The 24160-nt window shown below is 34.8% G+C and overlaps 1 protein-coding gene across 12 annotated transcripts in view; it reads right to left on the bottom strand.

Moving 5' to 3' along the window:
- Positions 1-24160, bottom strand: part of RBMS3 (RNA binding motif single stranded interacting protein 3) — a 758821-nt gene that overhangs the window by 249533 nt on the left and 485128 nt on the right. The window lies entirely within an intron of this gene.

The raw sequence follows: 24160 nt of genomic DNA, 5'->3' as shown, positions 1-24160 counted from the left end.
TGGGTGTGACTTAGGATAACCTGTGGGGAAAATAATTTGGGAAAGTTATCAAAATTTAACAAGCATCTACTATTTTACCTAGTAAGTATAGTTTATATATTTTTCTTGTGGAAAAGCTTGTATAAATGACAAAAAAGACACAAACACTTAATTTTCATTTTTGTGTTGTTCTTAATAGATTGAAAATAACCTAGATTTCTATAAGTAAGGAAATGTTTTAACATTTAAATAAAAATATTGTACATATATTCAATGGAATAGTAAATGCCATCAAAAGTAATGTGACAGCTTTTCTGTAACATTAAGAATGAACTCCAAAGTACATTGCTAAGTGAAAAAAAAGACAAGGTTTAGAGGAGGGTGTGTACTTGCCACTAACGGAGAGAAAATAGAAAAGTCTGTTTAGGATTCAGGAACAGTCTTTGGACACAAGGAATGTTGATAATAGCTTTTCTAGGGAGAAACTTGCATGGCTGTATCACAGGAAAGAAAGAGAAAGTATTCTTCACTGTGAAGCTTTTGAATTTTTAAATATTTGTACATATTACTAACTCAAAATATAAAATAAATCAAATGTACATTAGAAGAATCCATCACAATGAAGTTCAAAAATTCCCAGAAAAAAATAAATGACAATATTTTATTTTCTTAAATTTGAATTTTTCTATTTCAAAAGGTTTTTGGAGAACAGATGGTTTGGTTACATGAATAACTTCTTTAGTGGTGATTTCTGAGATTTTCATGCACCCGTGACCCTAGCAGCATATGCTGTACTCAATGTATAGTCATTTATTTCTTGCTACCGCCAACCCTTCTCCCCTGAGTTCCCAAAGTCCAATGTATAATTGCTACGCCTTTGCATCCTCATAGTTTAGCTCCTACATGAGAATACGCAATGTTTTGTTTTCCATTCCTGGGTTACTTAGAATAATAGTCTCCAATTCCATCCAGGCTGCTGCAAATGCCACTATTTCATTCCTTTTCATGGCTGAATAGTATTCCATAGTGTATATATACATTTTCTTTATCCACTTGTTGATTGATGGTCATTTGGGCTGGTTCCACATTTTTGCAATTGCAAAATTTGCTGCTATAAACATGCATATGCAAATTTTTTTGTATAATAACTTCCTCTGGGTAGATATGTAGTAGGTAGATATGTAATAACAAAATAAGTTATTATTTTGTATAATAACTTCCTCTGGGTAGATTTGTAGTAGTAACTTCCTCTGGGTAGAAATGATACATCTACTTTCAGTTCTTTAAGGAAACTCCACACTGTTTTCCATACTGGTTGCACTAGTTTACATTACCACCAATAATGTAAAAGTGTTCTCTTTTTACCCATATCAACATCTTTTATTTTTTTGATTATGGCCATTCTTGTAGGAGTGAGGTGGTACTGCCTTGTGGTTTTAATTTGCATTTCCCTGATAATTACTGATGTGGAGCATTTTTTCATTTGCTTGTTGGCCATTTGTATATCTTCTTTTAATAATTGTCTATTCATGTCTTTAGCCCACTTTTTGATGGAGTTGTTACTTTCTTGCTGATCTGAATTACTTTAGATTCTGGGTATTAGTCCTTCTTCAGATGTATAGATTATGAAGATTTTCTCCCACTCTGTGGGTTGTCTGTAAACTCCGCTCATTTTTTTTTTCCCTGTGCAGAAGCTTTTTAGTTTAATTAAATCCTATCTATTATCTGTTTTTCTTGCTTTTGGGTTTTTGGTCATGAAGTATTTGCCTAAGCCAACGTCTAGAAGGGTTTTTCTGATGTTATCTTCCAGAATCTTTATTGTTTCAATTCTTATATTTCAGTCTTTGATCCATCTTGAGTTGATTTTTGTATAAGGTAAGAGATGAGGATCCAGGTTCATTATTCTACATGTGGCTTGCCAATTATCCTAGCACCTTTTGTGAATAGGGTGTCCTTTCCCCAATTTGTTTTTGTTTGCTTTGTTAAAGATCAGTTGACTGTAAGTATTTGGCTTATTTCTGAGTTCTCTATTCTGTTTCATCAGTCTATGTGCCTATTTTTATCCCAGTACCATACTGTTTTTGTGACGATGGCCTTATAGTTTGAAGTCACATAATGTGATGCCTCCAGATTTGTTCTTTTTTGTTACTCTTTCTTGGCTAGTGGGCTCTTTCTCAGTTCCATATTAATTTTAGGATTTTTTTTCTAGTTCTGTGAAGAATAATGATGGTATTATGATGAGAATTGGATTGCATTTTTAGATTGCTTTTGGCAGTATTGTCATTTTCACAATATTGATTCTACCTATCTACAAGCATGGGTTATATTTTTATTTGTTTGTGTTGTCTATTATTTCTCTTAGCAGTGTTTTGTAGTCTTCTTTGTAGATGTCTTTCATGTACTTGACTAGGTATATTTCTAAGCATTTATTATTTATTTATTAATTTATTTATTTATTGGCGTGATTGTGAAAGGAATTGACTTCTTCATTTGATTTTCAGCTTCTCATTGTTGATATACAGCAGAGCTACAGATTTGGGTACATTAATTTTGTATCCTGAAATTTTGCTGACTTCTTTTATGAGTTTAGCAGTTTTTTGTGAGTCTTAGGGTTTTCTAGGTATACGATCATATCATCTGCTGATCACTATTTGATAATAGTGATAGCTTGACTTTCTCTTTACCGATTTCAATGCCCTTTATTTCTTTCTCTTGTCTGATTGCTCTGGCTAAGACCTCCCGTACTGTGTTCAATAGAAGTAGTGAAAATGGGCATCCTTGTCTTGTTCCAGTTCTCAGGGGGAAATCCTTTCAATTTTTCTTTGTTCAGTATAAAGTTGACTGTGGGTTTGTCATGGCTTTTATTACCTTATGTTCCTGTGTGCCGATTTTGCTGAGGGTTTTAGTCACAAAAAATGCTGGATTTTGTCAAATGCTTTTTCTGCGTCTATTGAGATGATCATGTAATTTTTATTTTTAATTCTGCTTATGTGGTATATCACATTCATTGACTTGGATGTGTTAAACCCACCTTATATCCCTGGTATGAAACCCATTTGATCATGGCGGATTATCTTTTTGATATGCCGTTGGATTCAGTCGCTACTATTTTGTTGAGGATTTTTGCGTCTATGTTCATCAAGAATACTAGTCTGTAGTTTTCTTTTTTCACCATGTCCTTCCCTGATTTTGGTATTAGGGTAATACTGGCTTTATGGAATGATTTAGGAGAGATTCCCTCTTTCTCTATCTTTTGGAATAGTGTCAATAGGATTGGTATCAATTTTCTTTGAATGTCTGATAGAGTTCCCCTGTGAATACATGTGATCCTGAACATTTTTTGGTGGCAACTTTTTAATTACCACTTCAGTCTCACTGTTTATTATCGGTCTGCTCAGAGATTCTATATCTTCCTGGTTTAATCTAGAAGGGTTGTATATTTTCAGGAATTTATCCATCTCCTCTAGGTTTTCCAGCTTATGCATGTAAATATGTTCATAGTAGCCTTGAATAATCTTTTGTATCAGTTGTAATATCTCCCATTTTGTTTCTTAAGGAGGTTATTTGGATTTTCACTCTTCTTATCTTTGTTAATTTTGTTAATGGTCTATTAGGGGTTATTTATCATTTCAAAGAATAAGCTTTTTATTTCATTTATCTTTTTATATTTTTTGTTTTGATTTCATTTAGTTCTTCTCTGGTCTTTGTTATTTATTTCTTCTGCTGGTTGGATTACTGTTTTTCCTGCTCTGTACGGTATGATCTTAGATTGTCTATCTGTGCTCTTTCAGACTTTTTGATACAGGCATTTTATGCTATGAATCTTCCTCTTAGCATCACTTTTAGTGTATCACAGAGGTTTTGATAAGTTGTGTTACTATTATCATTCAGTGCAAAGAATTTTAAAATTTACATCTTGATTTCATTGTTGACCCCATGATCATTCAGGAGAAAGTCATTTAATTTCCATGTATTTGCATGGTTTTGAGGGTTCATTTTGTAGTTGATTTCCAGTTTTATTCCACCGTGGTCTGAAAGAATATTTGATATAATTTCAATTTTCTTAAATTTACAGAGACTTGTTTTGTGGCCTATCATATGGTCTATCCTGGAGAATGTTCCATGTGCTGATGCACAGAATGTATATTCTGCAGTTGGTGGGTAGAATATTCTGAAAATATCTGTTAAATCCATTTATTGTCAGGTATAGTTTCAGTCCATTCGTTCTTTGTTGACTTTCTGTCTTGTGACATGTCTAGTGCTTTCAATGGAGTATTAAAGTCCCCACTATTATTGTGTTGCCATCTATCTCATTTATTAGATCTACTAGTAATTGTTTTATAAATTTGGGAGCTCTAGTGTTAGGTGCATATACATTTAGAATTGTGATATTTTCCTTTTGGACCCATCCTTCTATCATCATACCGTGTCCCTCTTTGTCTTTTTTTGCTGCTGTTGCTTTAAAGTTTGTATCATCTGATGTAAGATCAGCTACTCCTGCTCACTTTTGGTGTCCATTTGCATGGAATATCATTTTCTATCCTTTTACCTTAAGTTTATGTGAGACCTGATGTCTTAGATGAGTCTCCTGAAGACAGCAAAAACTTGGCTGGTGAATCTTTATCCATTCTGCCATTCTGTATCTTTTAAGTGGAGCATTTAGGCCCCTTACATTCAATGTTACTATTGGGATGTGAGGTACTATTCTATTCATCTTGCTATTTGTTGCCTAAATACCTTTTTTAAAATTATTGTGTTATTGTTATATAGGTCTTGTGAGATTTATGCTTTAAAGAGGTTCTATTTTGGTGGATTTCTGAGTGTTTGTTTCAAGATTTAAAGTACCTTTTAACAGTTCTTGTATAGTTGGCGTAGTAATGGAAATTCTCTCAGCATTTGTTTGTTCAGAAAAGACTGTATCTTTCCTTCATTTATGAAGCTTAGTTTTGCTGGATACAAAATTCTTGGCTGATAATTGTTTTGTTTAAGAAAGCTAAAAATAGGATCCCAATCTTTTCTGGTTTGTAGGGTTTCTACTGAGAAATCTGCTGTTAATCTGATAGGTTTTCCTTTATAGGTTACCTGATGCTTTGTAGATTAAGATTCTTTCCTTTGTCTTGACTTTAGATGAATTGATGACTATGTGCCTAGGTGATGATCTTTTTGCAACAAATTTTTCAGGTGTTCTTTGAGCTTCTTGCATTTGGAAGTCTAGATCTCTAGCAAGGCCAGAGAACTTGTCCTAGATTATTCTCTCAAAAGTGTTTTCCAAACTTTTAGATTTCTCTTCTTCCTCGAGAACACCAATTATTCTTAGGTTTGGACATTTAATATAGTCCCAAAGTTCTTGGAGTCTTTGTTAGTTTATTTTATTTTTTTAATTATTTTTTCTTTGTCTTTGATCGGGTTAATTTGAAAGCCTGTCTTCAAGCTCTGAATTTCTTTCTTCTACTTGCTTGCTTTATTTCTGAGACTTTCCAGTGCATTTCACATTTCTTTAAGTGTGTCCTTGATTTTCAGAAGTTGTTATTGGTTTTTATTTGTGCTATCTATTTCACTGAATAATTTTCTTTCATATTCTGTAACATGTTTTTTATTTCTTTAAGTTGGATTTCACCTTTCTCTGATGCCTCCTTGATTAGCTTAATAATCAACCTTCTGAATTATTTTCCTGGCAATTCAGAGATTTTGTTTTGGTTTGGATTCATTGCTTCTGAACTGATACGATATTTTGAGGGTATTAAAGAAATTGTTTTGTCATATTGCCAAAATTGTTCTTCTGGTTGCTTTTAATTTGAGTAGACTAGGTATGAGGTAAGATCTGGAATTCAATGGCTGCTCTTCAGATTATTTTATCCCATTGGATGCTCCCTTGATGTGGTGTTCTCCTCCTACCCCTAGAAATGCAGCTTCCAGAGGAGACCAGCACCTACTCTGGTGGAGGTAGCAGGGGAGTTAAGTGGACTCTCTGAGGGTCCTTGGTTGTGTTTTTGTTTAGTGCACTGGTTTTGTGTTGGTTGACCTCCATCTAGAGGTGGAGTTTATGAGAGCACATCAACTGGGTTCCTATAAGGAGGATACAAACTTGTCCTAGGAACACATGGTTAAATACTCAGGTTTCTCATGCAGTGTGTAGGGCCTCAGAGATCCCAAAAGATTATGATCTTTGGCTTCAGCTACCAGGTTGGGTAGAAAAAGACCACCAGGTTGGGGCAGGGATGAATAGGCATGTCTGAGCTCAGTCTTTTCTTGGGTGGGACTTGCAGTAGCTGCTGTCGGGGATGGGGGTGTGATTCGCAATCCAATGAAGTTATATTCCCAGGGGAATTGTGGCTGCCTATGCTGAGCCATACAGGTCACCAGGAAAGTGGGGGAAAGCCAACAGTTATAGGCCTCAACCCTCTTCTAGATAGCCCACAGTTCCAAAGGCAGGTCTCACTCCCACTATGCCCCCATAACAGCATGAAATCTATTTCCAGGCAGCCAGTGACCAGGGCTGAGAACTTGTCCTAGACCACTAGCTTCCCCACTGAGAAAGCAAGCAGACTCACAGGTTTTCAGTGTTTCAGGGAGCCTGCAGCTGTGATCCAGTTTCAATATTTTAAAATTTAGTTATGTAAGAGGTAGCATTAGCAAGCAATCAAGGATTAGACAATGACTTTCTCAGGTATTACAAAACATTCAGGATCCAATCCTGATTAATAATACCAAAATTTCATAAAACATTGATTTAGCACTAAAAATGGGCATTTTATCATATTCAATTTCCAAAAACTGATAGCAATCAAAATATTCAACTGGAGAATAAAATGCAGTACAAAACCATTTAATGAAATACTACTGAGCATAAAATGGAACACACTTATGATACATACAGCCATGTGGATGAATTGTAAATGCCTTATGCTAAGAGAAGGAAGGCGGACTTAGAGGGCTACACATTGTTTGACTTCATTCAAATAAAGATTCTGGAAAAGGCAAAACTACAAAGATAGAAAACGGAGGAATAGTTTCCAGTAACTAAGGGTGGGAAGGAGGACTTGACCACAATGGGGAAGCAAAAGGGAGATTTTAAGAGCTGTTCTAGATCTTAATATAGTATCTTAATAATATATTATTTATATTTTGGAAAAAATGTGACCAAATACTTTTGAAATAGATCTGGATAATGAAAACAGCAAAAATAGCTAAACAATAAAAAAATCAAAATCTGTAAGAAAAATTTAGAGCAGGGACTAGTTCTGTGAGATAAGATGTATTATGAGGATTTGTAAATTCTTACACAAAGTAAGCACACATATTACAGGTAAGTAAATAGTATAAGCATGTGTTATAGGAAAAGTTGATATCAAAACATGTGAAAAGAATAGATTAATTTTTACGTGCAGATAGGATACTAGTTTTTGGGAAAAATAATCACTTTAGATACTTATTTGATACCAAATATGCTAAAGAGTTAAATATAGAGAAAAAGAAAAAGATACAGAAATGAATATTAATGAAATCTCTTACATTTAAAGTGACTTTTTAAAAAGATACCTTGGTAAAGTTAATTTCACATAAAAAGTAAACTATTATTTTTAAGAAATAGAAGTAAAAATTAAAGAGCAATCAAGGTAAAACATAAATGACAAATGCAATAGACAAATGTTTAATATCCTCAATATAGAAAACATGTAGTCAAACCATAACATTCGCTCAAATATTTTTTTGTAGTCTCACTAGATAAAACTTAATCAGTTTTGAATTGACCCTAACTAGAGCAAACCACCTCCACCTCGCTCTAATCAATTCAAAGGGTTCAGGGGCGTATCTGGTCCCTTCAACCTGTTTGTTAGCAGCAAAACTAGCTCTCATCAATTCAAAGTCAAGCATATAGGATTAAACTTGTACTATATCAAGATGTTTCCAAAAGCATCAACTTATTTCTGCTTGGAAACATCTTTCATCTTTATCTTTGAATTTCAGTAAAACCTAAATGCTTCTTCAGAATATTCCTTGATTCCTCTCCCCCATGCAGGGTTGATCAATCTCTCCTTTTACCCCATTATCACTTCCTTTATTACAATTATTCCATTATGTGCTAAACCCTTACACTGAAAATGTACCTCTATGCCTACGAGACATTCGAAGATATTTGTTTAATGAATACGGAAAAAGCTAACTCAAATATCTAGAAGTGTAAAGGACATCAAAATAGTATAAGGAAAGCTAGGCTCTAAAGTATACAATCTTTTTGTGCCTTCAATCATAAACCTATTGTATCTTCTATTATGTTATTAAGGTTTGGGATTTTTTTGTATATATATATTTCATCTAAATATATATATATATATATATATACATATATATATTATATATATATATATATATACATATATATATTATATATATATGTATATATATGTATATATATATGTATAATCTAAATCTGGGATTGCTGAGATTGTTTTTATTCCAGTAGACACGACACTCTCAGAGGACTTTAAAATTGCAGCTCCGTTGTAAACACAGAAGGATCTCTGTTCAGATCTTTGAATTAGAAACCTGTGGTAATTGTGTTTTTAAGTGGTACTTTTCAATTCTAGAAACAATTCTGATAAAAAGACACATTTTCTCCACCATCTCAGAAATTCAAGGAATAAAAAGCATCATCAGGTCTCACTCAGTTTCCATCGCTTCTTTGGCCCATTCAAAGAAAGGATACTATACAGATGGAGAAAATATGGGTCTGACATTATTCTAATTGGAGCTTTTTAATAATATGCCTTTCTTCTAGACTTAGCTCTTAAGCTTTATATACACCTATGTGTGTGTGTGTATATATATATATATATACATATACATTTACATATTTTATAAATGGCAAAAGAGCATCATTTTACAGCTTAGTTTTCAAAGAAAGATTGTTTCCCTAAAAGGATTTTCTATAAATAGGCTACCTTTCCTTTGAAACAGAAGAACCACTTATGAAATATTAGTGTTAAAACCAATTTCATGGTGTGGGTCAAAGAGATGCCAAATATTTTCATTCTGAAAATTAGAATGAGCATTGAAGTATGAAAGTGAATCTCAAGGAGGAATCTTTGACCAGACTAAAGAAATGATGTATTTAATCCAATACAGAATATTAACATTCATTCTATGTAGCATGTAGGGAAGAAGGTTGGTCCTCCAAATTTGATAATGGAGGGAAGTGACACTTGATTTCTTGCTGATCTTTTCTGCTATAGTACATCCCGTCTCCATCAAAGAAAAGATCTATTAAATAGCAGTACAATGTTAACACCTAAGCAGCACTTAGGATTTACCAGAAACATTCCAATTGCTCCACACAGTTTAATGTATTTAACCCATAGCCACCCTTGCCACACTAGTACAGAAGAAACTATGATTATTCCCATTTTGCCAAAGGGGGAATTGAGATACAAAGAGGTTAAGTTGCTGCTCATGGTCACATATCTAATAAAGTTACCGAACTAAATCCTGGGGTCAATCAGCCCATTTACTACTGACATTACTAGTATGTATGCATCAAAGCAATTCATACACATAATGTCAAATGCAGCCTCCTCATCTGCAAGATAGAACAGTTCACTAAGGACTTCACTAAGCCATCAGGGAAAAAGGGTATAAATATTTATTTGAATGACACTTCGAATCAATGTAAAGGCTAGTGAATCCATTCTCCAGGCTCACAGGGCACTACAAACCCAATTCGCTACAAGGACAGGACCTGAAGGAAACTTTGGGAAAAGAGAAACCTCTGAGAAGACAAAAACTGTGTTTTCAAATGATATTAATTATAAAACAAAATCTAATTGTTGTTGTAGAGCTAATTGTAACAACCAACAGGATGTTTGGTGTTCCAACACATTTATTTTCCGTTTGATTTTAATGTCCATAGGTCATCACTCTTTAAAAAATTTAATCTGAAGAAAGTAGTAATGAAAAGCAGGAAGCAGAATGGAAAAATAATTTAATCTTTATGAAAATGAAAAGGGTTCTTGTGCTTTCAAACATTGTCTTCCATTTGAAAGAAGAGTTTTGAGGTTTAAGTGTTTTAAAATGTACACAAAAAAATTATGTTGAATATTTCTACATGGAATCATCATAGTTGATGATTTCCGCATTCACTTTACAAGCATTTACTAATAAAATGCATTATTTTTTTTCTCAGAAATATTTATTTTTTGTATATATACACATATAAATATTTTCTAACTTTTAGGTTCAGGGTACATGTACAGGTTTATTATATAGGCAAATGGCATGTCACGTCATGGGGGTTTGGTGTACACATTATTTCATCACACAGGTAATAAGCATAGGTAGTTTTTAGATCCTCACATGGTACATTCAAATGGTAGGTATTGGAGGAGATACAAGAATAAAAAAGGCCTAATTCTGCCATCCAGTGGGATAAGGTGAGCATACAACAGTTGTTAAATGAGGTTACATATCACAAATAGACACTCTGTACAGGAGAAAATCATTTAATGCTATATAGTGAAAATTAAGGAAAGGGATAGATGGAAACCAGGAAAATCTGAATGAAAAGTGTTGTAGTTGAACAATATCTCTTGGGGAAATGAGAGAGGAACAAAGGGATTGCAGGCCTTGGGAACTACAGGGGCAATAATATGCTGGAAAAACATTACAATAAGTTTGAGATCACATAAATTTGTGCATGGCTATATTAACGTAGCTGCCATGGTCCTATAGAAAAAATGGGGCCAGTGTCTGCAAATCTAAGAACTACCAGAGCAAATTCAAGGTAAATATTTCTCTGATGCTATACTGTTTCCAGTTCTCTCAGAAAACTGTCAACCTCTAACATAGACATGTATAATTTATTGGATACCATTCTAGAATGAGCTGTGGCAACTGTGCATAAGGCTCAAAATAGAAGGGTAGTCCTTACCTAGTTGCAAGGGATGTGGACCTTATATAGTCCATGTACCAGATAATGTTCATCAATGATGTCATTCAGAGACTTCAACTATTATACTTCTAGCTTAGAAGGTGGATGTTGATGAAATAATTCTCATGATGCTAATAGATGCTACAATAATGCTCCTAATACCATCTACTATTTATTGCTAGAATTCATTGTGGGGCTGTATAAAATCTCTTAGTTAATTCTAGAGACACTTATAAAAGAGATATTGTTAACTTCAAATGGAACCATTACATTCTATGAGGAACCTGGCAGGACACTAAATAACTTGTTCAAGGTCCATCTGATTCTAAAGGCAAAGGTGGTATTCTCTGTTGTATACATTCTTCCAGAAATTAAATTCATGGAGGGAAAAGAGGATCCTGGCCATGAGGATCTCATAGAAAGAATATCATAAGCTGGACGAATGGTGTTCTTTTCTTTAACATCATATAGGTCTAGCACAGATGCAGAATACTTGCATTTGGGATGTGAGAAATGAAGGAACTGTTCCATGATGTAATGAATATCGAGTTGTGTCCTTTGAAAATGAATTATAGGAGAAATTTTATCTTAAATTTTTTCATCTATTACACGGATTCATTCAGATAAGATTATAACTAGTTACAAAAGATGACTAGAGACTTTCCTTAGAGATCTTTCAAATTAGGTGAAGATGCAATAAACTTAATGAAATCATGATTATGTGACTCTAAAATAGGAGACTTTACCACTTCTGAGAAATGTTTAAAGATTTTATGTGAACCCTAAAAGTATACAGTGTTCCATTAGTTGCATGCTAGTGTTCAAATTTATAATTGTCCTTAATATTATGAGCATGTACTACAACTAGCAAACCTGCAAGGTCGTACTCAAGATATGTCCCACATGGTGAATAGCACTCACCATGGTGAAGTCCAGATGTAAGATGAACATTATCTGAAATTAGCAGTGACTAAAAGAAGCAACACAGAGAAGTTCTTATGATCATAACATAGCTCCCATGTGGTATCTATGGTTAGCTTTCTGGTTCATAGATATTAGTCTTAAAAACTCCCTACATTCTGGAAGACTCATTCCCATGCCACTCACAAATTCACATAATTCTATTCCCACAATTGCAGCATGTCACACATGCTGCTTAAATATATTGTCTTAATAAAACATTCACATATTCTGTCAAACAACATGATATTTGCTAATAAAAATCAGAACGCGAATGTTCAGAAGACCAACCATTGCCTCTGCATTTAAAAGATAAAACAAAACACTCACTATAAATTAGGCACCTTGTTTACCAAAAAAAAGGAAAAAAAAAGTTGTGTAACTTATTTAATTGAAATTTATTTTTTAATTGCTCCATTTAAACTAGCTTTCTAAAACATACCTAGGTTCTCAAAATAAGATTTAAGAAAAGCGAGTGTATTTTAAACTTCGCCTTTATCTTGGTTATCTTTTGTCATCTTTTCTAAGACAAAGGACTTGAATTTACTCTATATCAGCAGTTTTCAATGTTTGTTTGTTTTTATCTTTGTCTCAGGGCCTCTTTATACTCTGAAGAATTACTCAAGATTCCCAAAAACTTTTGTGTATACAGGTTATATTTATTGACACTTACCATTAAAAAATAAAATGGAAAATGGTAGATGTTTACCTATTAATTTATTTTACAATAACAATAGTCCTGTTACATACTGATATAAATAATATAATTTTATTTTAAAATACTATTTTCAAAAACAAAATAAAAAACACAGAAGAGCGGTCTTGTAATTTCTGGCTTAATAGAAAATAGCTGGATTCTAATATTTGCTTCCATATTCCATCTTTTGCCACATCGCAAATCATGCAGCCCCTAGAAAACTCCACTATACATTCATGACAGAATCAGAGTGAAAAGTACAAATAATGAATCAACTTATGATAAAAATATTTTGGATCTTGTAGACCACCAGAAAGTATCTTAGGGACCTCCAGTAGTCTCTGTAACATCCTTTGTATCATGCTCACTATTCCATCTTAAAATGATTATGTGTAAAAACATTTTAGTTTCAATATTTTTATTCAGTGCTTTTGTGTACTTTAAGTTTTTTTTTTAATTTTAAAACCTCATTACCTTATATATGGGTACAATTTTGATTCTTTTGAAGGGACCTTTATTAAGACATATTGTGATTAGTTAAATCAATTGGCCAGTGATTGCTCACTCACAGGAGACGTGATCACATTTGATCTGCCATTACACACGCTCAATCAACATTCAAATGGTGTATTTCTTTTACAAAGAAGCCATTACCTATCAACAAGTGCTGTCTTACTTAGAGTGTCTAGCATGTCTATTTTCAATAAAGTCAGGGAATTTGAGGAATTTTATATTCAGTTCTGAAATCTCCCTCATCCATCCTGAGGGATTCAGTTAACTTGAGTATAGTTTACAGAAGAGACTATAAAACTCAAAATATTAATAAAAATAATAGATCACAGAATAACAAATTTAATGTCTGTATGAATATAATACCTTAGTTTGGGTTCACTAGAAAGATTTTAAAACAAGGCTGCTTGTGAACATTAATTCTTAGGAAGTATTTTCAGGAAAAGCCAGTAGGAAGAAATGGGGAATTGGAATGAGGAAGTGAAGGAGTCAAGCCAGGATGTGGTATTAAACAGCCCCACAAACTGTAGCTGTCTGAATCCTTCAGGAAAGCTATAGAGATAATATACCTCACGCATGGTGTTCTCATCAGAAGCAGGAGAACTGGGATACTGATATTCTAACACCTGTCAATCGCTGTTTATGGACTGCCCTACATGGGGATGTAAATTCCCAGATACTTCTGACTCTTACTGCTCACAGGCAAAACAGGCGGTAGCAGCCTGAGGGCAGTCCATCTAATGAAAGAGATGTAGGTGCTGGCTGATGGCCACAGGCAAACAACCTGGGAGTACTAACGTCTGTTTTAATAACAAACAGCTAGAAATCAGCTTCAATTATTGAGTTCTTTTTCTTTAGGGCATCTCAGAGGCTCAACTAGTGCAACTGTTAGATATAAACCTCTGGTCCAAAATATGTCCAACTCTCAGCTCAAGAGAAAATAGTTATGTTTTCATATGCGCAGTCTCCCAATCTTGCTACAGGGGTAATAGGTAATGTATAATAACTTTGGCTAAGAGACACATTTTTGAAAATTCACTTAATTTTAAAAATCATTTAATCTTAAGTGTTATCTATCTTTCTTAATACATAGTAAGTCTGCATATTCACCACCTCTGAATTTTTAATTTGTGTCTCAAAACTAAGCTTTCATATGAAAGATTTAGGACCTTTAGAGCTTTAGGACACCCCCTATTTCATGGGACAATGAACAGGGGTGTGAGCATCATCTATGCTTTAGATATAATCATCTAAAACGTAAAGCTGATTATAACTTCAAGGAGCTCCATTTTGTTTTTCTAGGCCCTAATAATTTTTCAAGAAAAAGAATTACTGAAAGCAATTATTAAGGTTGGGACCCAAGAGATACACATTTGCATAAATTTAGATTAGCAATTAGGATTCTTTCTCTGGCATCCTTACGGTATCAGATAGTTTAATATTTCATTTATTTGAATAGAAAACAGTGTGCTCTAAGATACAAGGACTTCCCAAAGCCTCTCTTTTCAGATGCTCAACAGTCTTCTATAGTAATATGTGCTTATGAGAAGGTATTAAAAAACCATGAAGTTAAAATAATATACAAGGTGTTTTTTTTCTATTTAATACACAAGCAAGTCAAATAATACTGAAAAGATACTTTCTTTCGCCTTACTGTAGTCAGCTTACTGAACTTTTTTCTAGGTGATGTCCGATGACCCTGGCCTGTCTTCAGCAAGAATCCTACCCGATGTTTCCCGTTGGTAATTTTCCAACCACTGACCTCCTTTGCTGCTCCTTGACTGTAAATTTCCACTTGTCTATGCTGCATTTGGAGTTGAGTCCAGTCTCTCATCTCCACTCTAAGACTCCATTGCAGCGGTGCCTATAACTATTGTGATGGTGCTGAAAAAAAGTCTTTCTTATTGTTCTGTAACAAGCATCACTGATTGTTATTTTTATTCCACAAAAACTCACAGAGAAGGTAAAAACTAGGAGAAACTATGTGAGTTTTTCAGAGGCTATTTAACAATGTAATATAGGAATAGTCTGCATGACATTCAGTGAATACATGTTCTATACTAGTATATTACAGTTTTCTGTTGTTGCTATAACAAATTAAGACTAAAAGGCACAAAACAACATAAACTTATTATCTTACAGTTCTGTAGGTCAGAAGTCTAACACAGATCTCACTGTGGCAAAATCAAAATGTCAGCAAGGCTAAGTTTATTTCTGGAGGCCCTAGGGGAGAAATTCAATTATTGGCCTTTTTCAACTTCTAAAGGCTGCCTCCTGTCTTCAAGCTCAGCAACATTAGGTCAATTCTTTGCACCCTACCTTACTCTAACCTCCTCCTCTACCTTTCTCCTCCACTTTTGAGGATGCTTCTAATTACTCTGGGCACACCCAGATAAACCGTGGTAATTGATATGGATTGGATTTGTGTCTCCACCCAAATCTCATGTCAAATTGTAATCCACAATGTTGAAGAGGGGTCTGGTGGGAGGCGATTGGATTCATGGGGTTAGATTTCCTCCTTGCTAATCTCATGATAGTGAGTTCTCACAAGATCTCGTTGTTTAAAAGTGTGTAGCACCTCCTCCTTCACCCTCTTCCTCCTGCTCCAGCCATGTAGGATATGCCTGCTTCCCCTTTGCATTCTGCCATGATGTAAGTTTCCTGAGTCTTCTTCAGCCATGCTTCCTGTATACCCTGTGGAGCCACGAGCCAATTAAACTTATTTTTGTTATAAATTACCCAGCTTCAGGTAATTCTCTATAGCAATGTGAGAACACACTAATACAATAATTTCCCTATTTTAAGGTCAGTTTATTAGCAATCTTAATTCCTGCAGTAATCTTAATTACTCTTTTTCATGTAACCTAACATATTTACAGGTTTTGGGGACTAGGACTTAAAGATCTTTAGAGGGCCATGATTCTGTTGACCACAACTGAGTATTTGCTTATTAATTTAACAAATGATATTTATATTGTTCTGTGCTAGGCATTGGGTTAGATGTTTAGAAGAAACAGTAAGGTGCAGTCCTTGTATTGAAAGGGTTTGAATTGTTTAAGGAAAGTGGGAGAGAGAAGCATCAAAGTTCTCTCTTAGAAAAAGCCACAATCTAATAGGACAAATGAGTCTTCATAAGCACGCCAGTTTTCTATGAAAGATTCATTTTTTGTACTGAAAAATAACTAAAATATTACTCAAATCATTGATTCATCATTCAGGGCTGAAGGGCATATGAAATCTGAGGAAGGAGCTAATAAGATAAACACATAATGGCTGGTTCAGAACTTGCCTACTAAGTGTTCTCATTCACATTTCTCTTAAAATATTTTCTTAAGTTTTTCAGACTTTTCATTCTAAAAAAATTAAATCATAAATAATGAGGTGTGTGTATAGCAGGCTTTTTGATGGTTACAGGGAGAGAGTGGCAAGTATTTAATTCAGAATACTATCCATTCATACAAAAAGTGGTTGGAATGTGTTCTTAAATCAATCCTATTAAATGAGATTCTAGATTCTGAAATGCACTAAGAACTTAATTATTCAGTTTGGTTTCCCTGGCTTGTGTGTTAATTGCTCTTAAGCCACTCAACTCTCAGCTTGCTAATTCAACTCATCCGCACAGACACAAAATGGTTTAACTACTCATTAGCGATGCTGTCCGAAGGCAAAGCCCAACATGGCCTTAGAAAAAAAAATAGTGTTTTAATATTCATTTTGTGCGTTTTTACTGTGAAATTTTCAGTTCAGAAATTTGTGTAGAGCTGAATGGAGTCAGTATTTTAGAAATGTGTTTTGAAGGTGGTTCACGATTTCGGAGATGGATAGGAAACCTCCTCATTCTTTTTCTCTATCCCATGAAATTGTAACTACTTGAATCCATCAGATCTGGAATCAGATGGTAATTCTAGACACATTATACTGCTACTGCAATAATAGAAAAAATATGATGAAGACAGCACTGACCATATTTTATTGATTAAATCTATAGATTATATCACATGATAACATTATAAGAGAAATAATAAGCTAATGTGGTACTTTCTCTGGGCAGAAAGGAGCAACAATATCATGTGAAAAGGAATACCATATAGCTGGAAATCTTTTTTGTTTTTTTTCAAGACATTTATCTTTTTTATGTGAAGAAGTGGCAGGAAGAGCAGAAGTGCTGCATAATCACAGTGCTTAACTAGTTCCAGTGGCAAAAAGTTTAGAGACGTTTCAATATAATTAGGCAAGACCATTTGCCATGTCAGAAAACAGAATTAATTATTGAACTGTTCAAAAACGAGTTCTTTAAAGGAACTACAATTAGGTCTTCAGTATACACCTTGAAAAGCAGTCTTAGAAAAATCAGGCTTTCCAAACTGTAACTTTTCTCAAATAAGTTTCTTATAAACATTTCTCTTCTCTCTCACACGGACGTTCTTTCTCTCTCTATTTAGAAATGGAGATTTTTTAATTACAAAGCTTAAAAAGTATTTAATTATTTTCCTCAATGTTTTCCCCCATGTTGGTTGCATATTTGTTTAGCCAGAGCTGCATCCTCCCCATACCTTCAGAAAGTTTATTAAAAGCAAATATACATATGATGGTCATTTTATTCTTGGAACTATACAACTCCAAAGAGTATTAATTGAGAATTTACATAGAGCTAATCATAGAGCCCTTGAGCTACACAAATGAAAAAGACTCTAGTTTGGAAAATTCAAAATCAGACAAATTTAAAAAAAAATCTGTATCACTATTTACTTAACCTGCTGCTACCAACACTAGAACTTCAGGAGGCACTCAAGGCAAGTATGACCTTAAGTAATAAAATTTAAAGTAATAGTGAAAGACCTTCCAACCTTCTCAATGTAAGACTCCAGCTGCAACTAAAGATCTTCACTTCACTTCAGCCAGCTGTAGGAATTCACACATTGGATCTCATATTTGAAGTCCACCTCTACCTTTATTCAAGACCCAAACCTCAGAAAATACCTTCTCTTTGATGCTAATTTTCTGTGCCTACACTTCACCTTCACTTTGCAGGCTTTACGGCTGCTCTAAATCTTTTCTGTTTTCATCAGCCAGCTATCTCTTTATGTACTCAGTTGTTCTGAGGCCAGGCATGCCTCCATTCTTTTCTTTTTCTTGTCCTTCTTGTCTTTGTCCTTACTTCTCTTGCTAAATTTCAACCCTGGCTTGCTACCTGACTACTACCTCTGATGTTCACCTTCATCAACCATACTATGTGAGTTATAATCTCTGTTCTCTTTTTTTAAAAAAACAAAGTCATAAAAACAGTATATTTGGGCCATGAAATCTACTTTACTACTTTAGCTAGTGAAGTGAATACCTTCCTTTACAGCCAGAAGTATGCAATTAAAAAGCAGTTCCCTAACGCAATGTCTAGAACGCCCAACTTGAATTTGACTTTCCCTAAAATCAGAGCATGGGACAAGGTAGTTTAACAGGGAGCTGATGTCAGGAAGAAGATATGATAGAAAAGGAAAGACAGGGAAGGGGGAAAATGCTGATAAAGGATACCTAATTGAGGTTACCACTGTGGATAACCTCTCAAAGAACCTTGTAGAAAGTGAAATTATCCTTCCGAAGGATGGGAGACTCATCCTGGCTCCTATACTATGTTGATTGAAGGTTGTCCCAGGGGGTGATAATTCCCCTAAAGTTTTTAGAAGACATTTGTCTCATTGAGCAAGCTTTTACACATTTTGTCCTGAGGTGGAAAAGTGAGGAAACCGGGCGGATATGTGAGGTAAGAAGCTTTTAGGTTGCATTTCACATGCAGATGAAATCACAGGTGGGTAGAGTACACGTAGCGCTGTCACAAAACTCACTTCAATTATTTCTTTTTTTTTTTTTTTTTTGGGGGGGGGGACGGAGTTTCGCTCTTGTTACCCAGGCTGGAGTGCAATGGCGCGATCTCGGCTCACCGCAACCTCCGCCTCCTGGGTTCAGGCAATTCTCCTGCCTCAGCCTCCCGAGTAGCTGGGATTACAGGCACGCGCCACCATGCCCAGCTAATTTTTTGTAGTTTTAGTAGAGACGGGGTTTCACCGTGTTGACCAGGATGGTCTCGATCTCTTGACCTCGTGATCCACCCGCCTCGGCCTCCCAAAGTGCTGGGATTACAGCACTTCAATTATTTCTATTCTTTTGAAGATGAAACTTTTTTTCCTTCTCTATGTAGCTTCTCATAGAAAGATTTAGAAATGTAATCACCCCTTATTTCTTTCTTATGAATCTAACCAGTTGCCAGCACATAGCTTTTTTATCTTCACAATATCAGATGTGGCTTCACAGAAAGGCCGAAAAATGGTGGACCAAATCCAATTTCATAGAATTCACATAGATTCTAAGACTCCATTGACCATGATGTTGTCCAGCTGCTCTGTGAAGTTCACTAAAAATATTTTAAAGATAACTGTTTCATCATGAAGCAACAAAGTATGTCTGATATATAGAAATAATCGGAAGACATCACCAACATTAAGAATGACAGGCTTCACAGAAGCCTAAGTATTGCAAAAATTCTTACTGGTGAAAAATCTAAAATGATACCCAATTGGGGATTACACTGTTCACAAAGTGTGTCATACAAGTGATGCTTTCATTTCACAAAGATGAAACATTTGGAGAGAAGCAATGACATATTTTTGGCCTACTATACCCCATAGCATTTTTTATGTGTTACCTCTCTCAGCTATAGTGGTATTGGTGGACTTAATAGACAGTTACTATTGAGCAAACACAGATTGTAAGGCTCTGCCACATTTCCCACTGATAAAAATTTGTAAATCTATTGATTAAATATTCTGATTTCTGAATCACGTAAGATAAATTTAAGATAAATTGCATTTAAATATGTCGATATTTTACTCTGGCAGGAGTGTTAAATTTATACAAATATTTCTGTTCATCATTTAAAAAAATCATTTTGTAAATATTTTTTCTTGCTTGCTCCCATAAAGTATTCATATACATACATAGTCATACACATTTTTATTTACATCAACACACACATTAAAATTACTATGTCAGAGTATCAAAAAGCCCCATGTTTTATTTATTAGGAAAATATTATTCCTCTGGTGCATAACTATTTGTGCAAAGTTCTGTCAGTCACAAGAGTTGTAAATTTTAAAAGATCCCATAATGTGCTAAGCTTTCTCTCAAATTTTTCCTACTTCTTAGAGTTCAGTTGAGATTAGAAACAATTATATAAAAAGTAAGTAAAGCATATCAGAAGTGAGTTATTCCATTTTATTCTGAAAAGACTGCTCCACTGATAGGAACACGTGCTTACAGGAAAAAAAAAAAAAAGTCTAGTTTGAAAGCAAAACATGGTTTATTTTTTTACAAACCAGCCTGCATGCTCTGTTCATCAATACATGTCCCTACATGTGAAAGCCTTTTCCGCATGGTGTATCACTCTGCTCTGGGGGCTCTTTGAAACTGAGCCTTTCAAGTCCATGCCCCACAGATCCCTGAAGTGTCTGGGAACTAACCCTTTGCTTTTGCCAGAGGTTTGAAAGTGGAACACTTTGGGGCTATACAACGTTGCTGTGCAATTCATTATGGGACAAAGAAATGTCTGGGGTTAGGTGGGCAAGCAACTAATGATCCTTCATTTTGCCCAGAAAACATCAAGATCGATATGTAGGACATGCAACATTTATGGAATGCTGTATTTTCTTTTCCCTCTAGGGAAGGGAGAAAACACTGAATGATCTCTTTCTGCTGATGGCTACAACACTCAAATGATTGACACTATTTAACACATGCTTTTGGTCTTTCCTTCCCATCTGCTAGCAACAACACAGGTGACTGATCTTTCTAAACTTCCTGTATACTAGTACTCAACAACTTTATTTTTGGCATGTATATTTAGCTTCATTGATCCAGGTAACCAAAATCCGGGGGTAACATTACAATCTAAAATGAACAGAGGTAGTTCTGGGATGTGCTAAAAGGTATTAATGGTCCATGATGTATTCATTTAAAAAAGACCTCTTATAAATAAATAGGAGGAGCTCAGAGAAATAAAGCATGTTCCTAAAAGATAGCTATAAAGCTCTCTTCCAACTCACATATCTGTCAGGAATTAGAACCCAATACCAACATGAATCATATTTAATTAGCAGATTATTCCAACAGTGGCTCAAATCAAAATGGGGCAGCAATGTAAATGTGGTCAGTGTTACATGTCCTTGCAAATTTCCTTAACTATGTCCTTTTTAGAACTTGAAATCCAGAGCAATGTCAACATTTTAGGTTGAAATCGATTTTTTTCCTTGTTCTTTTATAGAAATGACATAGTAGGAAACTTGGAAACTAGATGATCATCTCAGGAAAATAATTAGCTTTGCATCTCTTTTAAGAATAATTACCATTTTTTTGGCCAGGCTCATGCCTGTAATCCCAGCAATTTAGAAGGCTGAGGCGGGTGGATCACCTGAGGTAGGTATTTGAGACCAGCCTGACCAACATGGAGAAACCCCGTCTCTACTAAAAATACAAAATTAGCTGGGCATGGTGGTGTATGCCTATAATCCCAGCTACTCGGGAGGCTGAGGCAGGAGAATTGTTTGAACCTGGGAGGCAGAGGTTGTGGTGAGCCAAGATCATACCATTGCACTCCAGCCTGGGAAAAAAGAGCAAAACTCCATCTCAAAAAAAAAAAAACCACCAAGAGGAGTCATTGTCATTGTCAACAGTGACAGAAATCAAATGCCACTGTATTTGCCCAACAACACATGCACATTTTCCCCACACTGTCCTTAAACAGAGAGCTAGGCGGTATGAATATGGCACCAATAGGCACCAATTGCTCTGCACTTGCTTAGAGTAATATTAAATATAGGAGAAACAGTTAGGCTGTGTCCCCACCCAAATCTTATCTTTAATTCCCAAGTGTTATGGGAGGGACCTGGTGGGAGGTAATCGAATCATGGGGGCAGGTCTTTTCCATGCTGTACTCATGATTGTGAATATGTCTCATGAAATCTGATGGTTTTAAATTGGGGAGTTTGCCTGCACAAGCTCTCTTCTCTTGTCTGCCATCATGTGAGACATGACTTTCACCTTCCACCATGATTGTGAGGCCTCCCCAGCCACGTGGAACTGTAAGTCCAATAAACCTCTTCTTTTCTAAATTTTCTAGTGTTGGATATGTCTTTATCAGCAGCATAAAAACAGACTAATACAATAGGGCTCTAGTATGAGAAGATGATTGACATAGTATTCAATCTTTCAACAGCTTTCTGAAGGCCTGAGGATCTTAGGTCATCATTATTGGATCACTGTGAGTCTCTCATCTACATGACCTTAAAGCAATGTATTTAAACTGTCAATGTGCAGTTCGATAAAACCACAAAATTTGGAATTCAAATATGGCAAATCTTGTTAAGGCAAAACACCGTGATTTTTCAGATTTTAAAAATTGTATTTTCGTTTTCAGTGGGTCATACTAATTGCACGAGTATATTCAAAAGCAAACACATATTTTCTAAGGTAATAAAAAAGATTAGAAAATTGACCACTAAAAAAAGGTAAGAATATCTGAGGCCATAGCTTATAGTATTATCTTACTCTCTGTCTTAAAGATGGACTTAAATATTGGTTAAGACATACATTTCTGAAAGTAAGATTTCAGCTATTTCCAGGTAACAAGTAATAAGGACAAATAAAGGCAGACAGCATATACCCAAATTGTATTATACCTACCATGACTGAGTCATTATACTCAACAAGGGCAAATTACCACTTCACCTTTAAAAATACCCATATCTTGTATTATAGCCTCTTTTCTTCCACACCTAATTTAAGTATCAAAGATGAAATGTCTTTACTTAGCATTTGAAGCCGTTATTCAACTCTAACTTTCAAAGTAATTTATAAATAAGCAGATTCAAGCACTGATGATGATCGATATTGTATATTTAGTTCTATTATGATGAGTTGAAATCTCAGAAGCATATAGTTACCTCTTCTAAGAGTTTTATAACTGATCATAATTATTTTGTCTTTCTTGTTCCCAGGAGATAAGAGTGAGAAAACTCCTAACCAAGTTCCTGTTATTCACGATGTTTCCATTGGGTGTAGCTATGATATTAGATAGGTTAATATCAAAGCCTGCATATTCTGGAAGGATGCCCAGACATTTGGGGATTTGTAGTGACTTTCTTTGTCTTTGGCATTAAATTGTATTAGTCAGCGATATGTTCTATGGGGAAAACCAAATAAAATACTTTCAAATCAATCAGAGAAAGAAGGATTTCAATACATCTTTTTTTCAAAAATGAACAAATAAAAAAATTGAGACTTGGGCTAAAACTTGAATCATCCATAATTTCTATGCAGTGTGCTCATTCATATTTTTATACAATTACATAATTTATGCCTCATTTGAACACCTTTTATATCGATAGGTATCTGTTGGATGAAACAGGACAAAAAAGAGGAAAGCCTACAAACAATGCAACTCCTTTACTCAATGACAGGTCTGAGTAAAGTGTCTTAAAATGTCTGTTTATACAAAAAAAAAGTATTTCTGCTAAAATGCAAGGGCAGCTAACACGCTGAGATGAAAACTGCTAACTCTTTTCTTAACAACACCATATGTCTCCAATTGGATCATAATGCAGTCAGTTCCCAAGGGAACGTTCCACATGGACGCTAACCAAATCAAGGCACAATCTTCACTGTATGTTGACTCACTGATTAGCCAGCAATCAGCTACTTTGGATTTTCAGATTATGCGAGTGTCTGTCTGAAGGGTCTTTCTGCATTCTTGACATCCTCCTTCCGCAAAGCAAGTCGTTACAAAACCCTCCACAAAAATATTTCTCATTTCGTACACACTTCCTCCTATATAGAAACTCAATATATTTTAAGAAATGAAAATGCTTAACCTCTGAACTCTGATGAGCTTTAAAGAGATTTAAAATATAGCAAACAGTACTGAAATCCAGCTTCAAAAGACAAAAGGCACATATTATAAGATGAAAGAAGTGACCTTAGTCTCCCCTAAGAATAACTATATATAAAAGACCAACAAATAAACCAACATTCATTATTCAGGTGAT

This window comes from Sapajus apella, unplaced genomic scaffold, assembly GCF_009761245.1.
Source record: "Sapajus apella isolate SASKATOON/1434 unplaced genomic scaffold, GSC_monkey_1.0 scaffold4, whole genome shotgun sequence".
Lineage (NCBI taxonomy): Eukaryota > Metazoa > Chordata > Mammalia > Primates > Cebidae > Sapajus > Sapajus apella.
The sequence above is the reverse complement of the archived record's forward strand: the minus strand, read 5'-3'. Positions and strand labels throughout refer to the sequence as shown.